Here is a 6,000-nt window from a genome sequence, read left to right as displayed (position 1 = left end):
CCAGTCAATCAATGGTATTTATTGAGCAGTTATGTGCAGAGCACTGTACTAAATGCTAGGGAAAGTACAATGCCACAAACTTACAGTCTGAGGGAGACAGGCCTTAATATAAATAAGTTACATTGCTTCCTTCCCTGCGAGAGGTCAAACGTTCAAATTGTCACTAGAGCAACCAATTAATCTATTGCATTTGTTGAACCACTATTGTGTCAAAGTCCTGGGTGGGTTACCTTATGCACAGCTGAATACAAAATGTAAGGGAAAGTACAACAGTGTTAGGCGATATGAACGCTGCCCTTGGGAAGCCTACAATCTAGGGGGGGAGACAGATTCTGAAATAGTAATAACAATAATAACAATAATAATAATAAATTGTAGGATTTCCTTTTTTTAATGGTATTTGTTAAATGCTTTGTGCGAGGCACAGTACTAAGCACTGGGTAGACACAAGATAATTGTAATAATTTAGTGTTTACTGTGGGCAAAGCACTGTACCAAGCGCTTGGGAGAGTACAATAGAACAGAGTTGGTAGGCATGTTCCCTGCCCACAGTGAGGGAAGAGTTTGTGTTGGGAAATACTTGGAGAGACGCATCTTTTTCTGAAAATGAAAAGGTTTCTTACTCTGCCATCTCTCCCCTCTGCAATCACGTCCTGTTGGTGGATGGATGTGGCTAAGCAATGGGCCGACAACTGGTCTCTCCAGCCCAGGGGGTCAAGGGCTGAAAGGAACAGAAGGGGCTGAGCTGCCACAAGCATGGCAACAGAGAGGAGAGTGAAAATTTTGTCAGCAGCTCCGCCTCGGATGAATTTGTGGCCTTGCCTTCGCTCCCCTCCTAACAGTGTGACTTTAGGCAAGTCACTTAATATTCCATCAATCATATTTTGTCAGTCATATTTATTGAATGCTTAGGTTCTTGGGAGAATACAATATAACAATAGACACATTCATTGCCCACAATGAGTTTATTGAACGCTATGTGCAGAACACTGTACCAAGTGCTTGGGAGAGTACAACAGAATTAGCACACACGTTCCCTGCCCGTAATGAGCTGAGCCTCAGTTTCCTCATCTGTTTGTACAGATTTATTACTCTATTTCACTTGCACATATTTACTATTCTATTTATTTTGTTAGTGATGTGCATCTAGCTTTACTTCTCTTTATTCTGATGACTTGACACCTGTCCACATATTTTGTTTTGTTCTCTGTCTCCCCCTTCTAGACTGTGAGCCCCTTGTTGGGTGGGGACCGTCTCTATTTGTTGCTAACTTGTACTTCCCAAGCGCTTAGTACAGTGTTCTGCACACAGTAAGCGATCAATAAATACAATTGAATAAATGAATGAGTGAATCTGTTAAATGGTTGGAGGGGGGAGGAGGCAGGCGGGATTCAGTTGCTGTTCTCCCTTTCCCTGTTGTACTCTTCCAAGCGCTTAATACACTGTTAGCACTCAATATGATCGATTGACCTCTTAGAATGTGAATCCCATGTGGGACTGAGACAGTTCCCGATCTAATGAGCAGCATGGTCCAATGGCGAGAGCATGGGCTTGGGAATCAGAGGATGTGGGTTCTAATCTCACCTCCGCCACTTCTCTGCTGTGTGACCTTGGGCAAGCCGCTTAACTTCTCTGTGCCTCAGTTATTATTATTAAGTGTTGTCGAGTCATTTCCAATTCACAGTGACTCCATGGATATACTTTTTCCATAACATCCTGTCCTCTGCCGTAATCCGCAACCTTTCTAACAGTTCTTCCATTATCGTTGTTATGGTCTCTATCCATCTAGCTGCCGGTCTGCATCTTCCTCATTTTCCCTGGGCTTTTCCTAGCATTAGTGTCTTCTCCAGAGAATTAGTCCTCCTAATTATGTGTCCAAAATATGCTCATTTAAGTCGAGTCATTTGGCCTTCCAAAGACCACTTTGGCTTAATTTGCTCTAAAATCCATTTGTATGTTTTTTGGGCCAGTCCATGGTATTCGCAAAAGCCTTCTCCAAAACCACATTTCAAAAGAATCGATGTTCTTTCTACTCTGTTTTTTCACTGTCCAGGATTCGGATCCATACATTGTCACTGTTGTTACATCAGCACATTTCAAACCTTTTCCAGGCTCTTCATATCAAGTCTTCCTAACATTAATTTTGGGCATATTTCCTGACTACTAGTTCCTTTATTATTGATGATTGATCCTAAAGAGAAAAATTTTCAACTATTTCAGTCTTCTCTCCAGCCACTACAAATGTATGAAAACTTCCAGTTGTCATGGTCTTTGTTTTCTTGATATTCAAATGTGGGCCCATCTTTTTGCTCTGTTCCTTAACTTTTAATAATAAGCCCTTCAAATCTTCTTCACTTTCTGCTAGTAGGGTTGTATCATCAGCATAACAAAGGTTGTTTATATTCCTTCCTCCCAAAATTTATTCCCTTTTCATCTTCATCCAAACCGGCTTCTCTCATTAGGTATTTGGTGTTAAGGATGAACAGATAAGGTGATAAGATACATCCTTATCTTATACCCTTACTAATGGGAAACCAATCAGTTTCTCTATGTTCTGTTCTTTTTGTAGCCTCCTGTTTGTCATACAGGTTCCATAATAATGCAATTAAATGGTCCAGCATGCCCATTTTCCTTAATGTGCTCCAGAGTTTCTCTTGATCCATGCAGTCAAAGGCCTTACTATAATCAATAAAGTACATGCTGACTTCCTTCTGATATTCTCTTGTCCTTTCAATTATCCAAAGGACATCAGCAATAACATCTCGCGTCCCTCGTCCTTTCCGGAATCCTGCTGGAACATCGGGCGGTTCGCATTCCGTGTAGGTCTCCATTCGACCCTGCATAGCTTTTAGCTGTACTTTGCTGGCATATGAGATCAAACTGTACAATAATTGTCACATTTAGTTGCATCTCCTTTCTTCAATTTTGGAACATAAACTGACCTCTTCCAATCAGATGGCCAGTGAGTGGTTAGCCATACCTGTGGACATAATTTGGTGAGGACTTTAATCGCTTCTAGACTTTGAGCCCACTGTTAGGTAGGGACTGTCTCTATATGGTGCCAACTTGTGCTTCCCAAGCGCTTAGTATAGTGCTCTACGCACAGTAAGCGCTCAATAAATACGATTGAATGAATGAATGATTCCTTTCCAGCTGCAAACACCTCAGTAGGAAGCCTATCAAAGCCAGGTGCCTTATTTTTGGCAAGACAGTGTGAAGCTGATCTAACTTCACCTTCCATGATGAGTGGCTCTAACTTAAAAGGAACTCTTCAAATACTTCTTGCATATTGCTATCTTTCTGGTGATCGTTCCCGTGTGCATTCCTTCCATCTCTGTTTGATTCCACTGGCATCATCAATCCGTCTTTGCTTTTGACAAAGCCAATCCGAGGACGAAATGTTCCCTTAATTCCCTTAATATTCTGAAATAGTGATCTTGTCCGCCCACATTTGTTATTGACTTCCATTTCTTTACCTTTGCTTTTATAATATTCCTGTTTGTCCTTCCTGGCAGAGCACTGGAATTTTCGGTTCAGTTCTTTAACGAAGTTCTTTTGTCCTCTGATTTTTGCTTCCTTCCCTTTTTTGGCTACTTCCAGAGTAATGTTCAGCATCCATTTTGGCTTTTTCTTCTTCCTGTCCTTTATCAATACTGTGTCATTTTCTTCCTTGATGACATTTTTAACCTCCTTCCACATTTTCTCTAGCTCCTTATCTGTGAGATTAAATGCCTCAAATCTATTTCTTACACGATCCTTAAAAACAGGGGGAATAATCGTCAGGTCATATTTGGGCAGCTGTAAGATGTCTCACTTTTTCACTTTCAATCATATTTATTGAGCGCTTACTGTGTGCAGAGCACTGTACTAAGCGCTTGGGAAGTACAAGTTGGCAACATATAGAGACGGTCCCTACCCAACAGCGGGCTCACAGTCTAGAAGGGGGAGACACACAACAAAACAAAACATATTAACAAAATAAAATAAATAGAATAAATATGTACAAATAAAATAAATAAAAAGTCTCAGTTACCTCACCTGTAAAATGGGGGTCAAGACTGTGAACCCCAAGTGGGACAACATGATTACCTTGAATCTATCCCTGTGCTTAGAACAGTGCTTGGCACATAGTAAGTGCTTAACAAATACCATTATTTTTATTATTATTATTATGTGGCAGAGCTGGGATTAGAACCGAGGTCCTGAGTCCCAGGCCTCTGTTCTCTCCACTATGCCACGCTGCTTTTCTAATTCTGTTGTCTCAGACTCTCCCAAGCGCTTAGTACAGTGCGCTGCACATCCAAAGCGCTCAAGAAATACCACCGATGGATTGATCGAAGGGGGTCGGGAGGTCTAATGACAAGAGCACGGGCTTGGGAATCACAGGGCAAACAGGGCTTGGCACATAGTAAGGGCTTAACGAATACGATTGAATAAATGAATGAAATACCTTAATTTGAGAAGCAAATACAAATACCTGGAGAAGCAGCGTGGCATAGTGGAAAGGGCACAGGTTTAGGAGTCAGAGGATGTGGTCCTAATCAATCAATCAATCGTATTTATTGAGCGCTTACTGTGTGCAGAGCACTGTACTAAGCACTTGGGAAGTACAAACTGGCAACATCTAGAGACAGTCCCTACCCAACAGTGGGCTCACAGTCTAAAAGGGGGAGACAGAGAACAAAACCAAACATACTAACAAAATAAAATAAATAGAACAGATATGTAAAAAAGTAAAATAAATAGAGTAATAAATATGTACAAACATATATACATATATACAGATGCTTAAAAAGTAAAATAAATAAATAAATGATCCTGACTCTGCTACTTGTCTGCTCTGTGACCTTGGGCAAGTCGCTTCACTGGACCTCAGTTTCCTCATCTGTAGAATGGGGATTAAGCTCGTGAGCTCCACGTGGGGCAGGGATTGTGTCCAACTTGATTATCTTGTCTCTACGCCAGTCTAATCCCGGCTCCGCCACTTGTCTGCGGTGTGACCGTGGGCAAGCCGCTTCACTTCTCGGGGCCTCAGTTCCCTCATCTGTAAAATGGGGATTAAGAGTGTGAGCCCCACCTGGGACAACCTGATTACCCTGTATCTATCCCAGCACTTAGAACAGTGCTTGGAGCATAGTAAGCGCTTAACATTCCTAATGCTTATCTAGCTGGTAAAGAGGAATGGAAACAGCGAGCAGTCCTAGACGTTGAGCCCGTTGTTGGGTAGGGATTGTCTCTATCTGTTGCTGAATTGTACCCCCCCAAGTGCTTAGTACAGTGCTCTGCACACAGTAAGCGCTCAATAAGTACGATTGACTGAATGAATGAATGAAGCAGAACCAGCCCCTTGGGGGCAGGGACTGTGTCTGTTAATTGTATAATAATAATAATAATATTGGTATTTGTTAAGCACTTACTATGTGCCAAGCACTGTTCTAAGCACTGGGGTAGATACAAGGCAATTAGGTTGTCCCACATGGGGCTCCCAGTCTTAATCCCCATTTTACAGACGAGGTAACTGAGGCACAGAGAAGTGAAGTGACTTGCCCAAAGTCACACAGCTGACAAGTGGCGGAGCTGGGATTAGAACCCACAACCTCTGACTCCCAAACCCGGGCTCTTTCCACTAAGCCACGCTGCCTCTCTAATACTCCTCTCTTATACTCCTCCCAGCGCTTAGTCCAGTGCTGTGCACACAGTAAGCGCTCAGTGTGGAAAGAGCCAGGACTTTGGAGTCAGAGGTCATGAGTTCAAATCCCAGCTCCGCCACTTGTCAGCTGTGTGACTTTGGGCAAGTCACTTCACTTCTCTGGGCCTCAGTTCCCTCATCTGTAAAATGGGGATTAAGACTGTGAGCCCCCCATGGGACAACCTGATTACCTTGTATCTCCCCCAGTGCTTAGAACAGTGCTTTGCACAGCGTGGCTCAGTGGAAAGAGCCCAGGCTTTGGAGTCAGAGGTCGTGGGTTCGAATCCCGGCTCCGTCACTTGTCAGCTGTG

The sequence above is a fragment of the Tachyglossus aculeatus genome, chromosome 2 (assembly GCF_015852505.1).
Source record: "Tachyglossus aculeatus isolate mTacAcu1 chromosome 2, mTacAcu1.pri, whole genome shotgun sequence".
Lineage (NCBI taxonomy): Eukaryota > Metazoa > Chordata > Mammalia > Monotremata > Tachyglossidae > Tachyglossus > Tachyglossus aculeatus.
Note: the sequence above shows the minus strand (reverse complement) of the source record.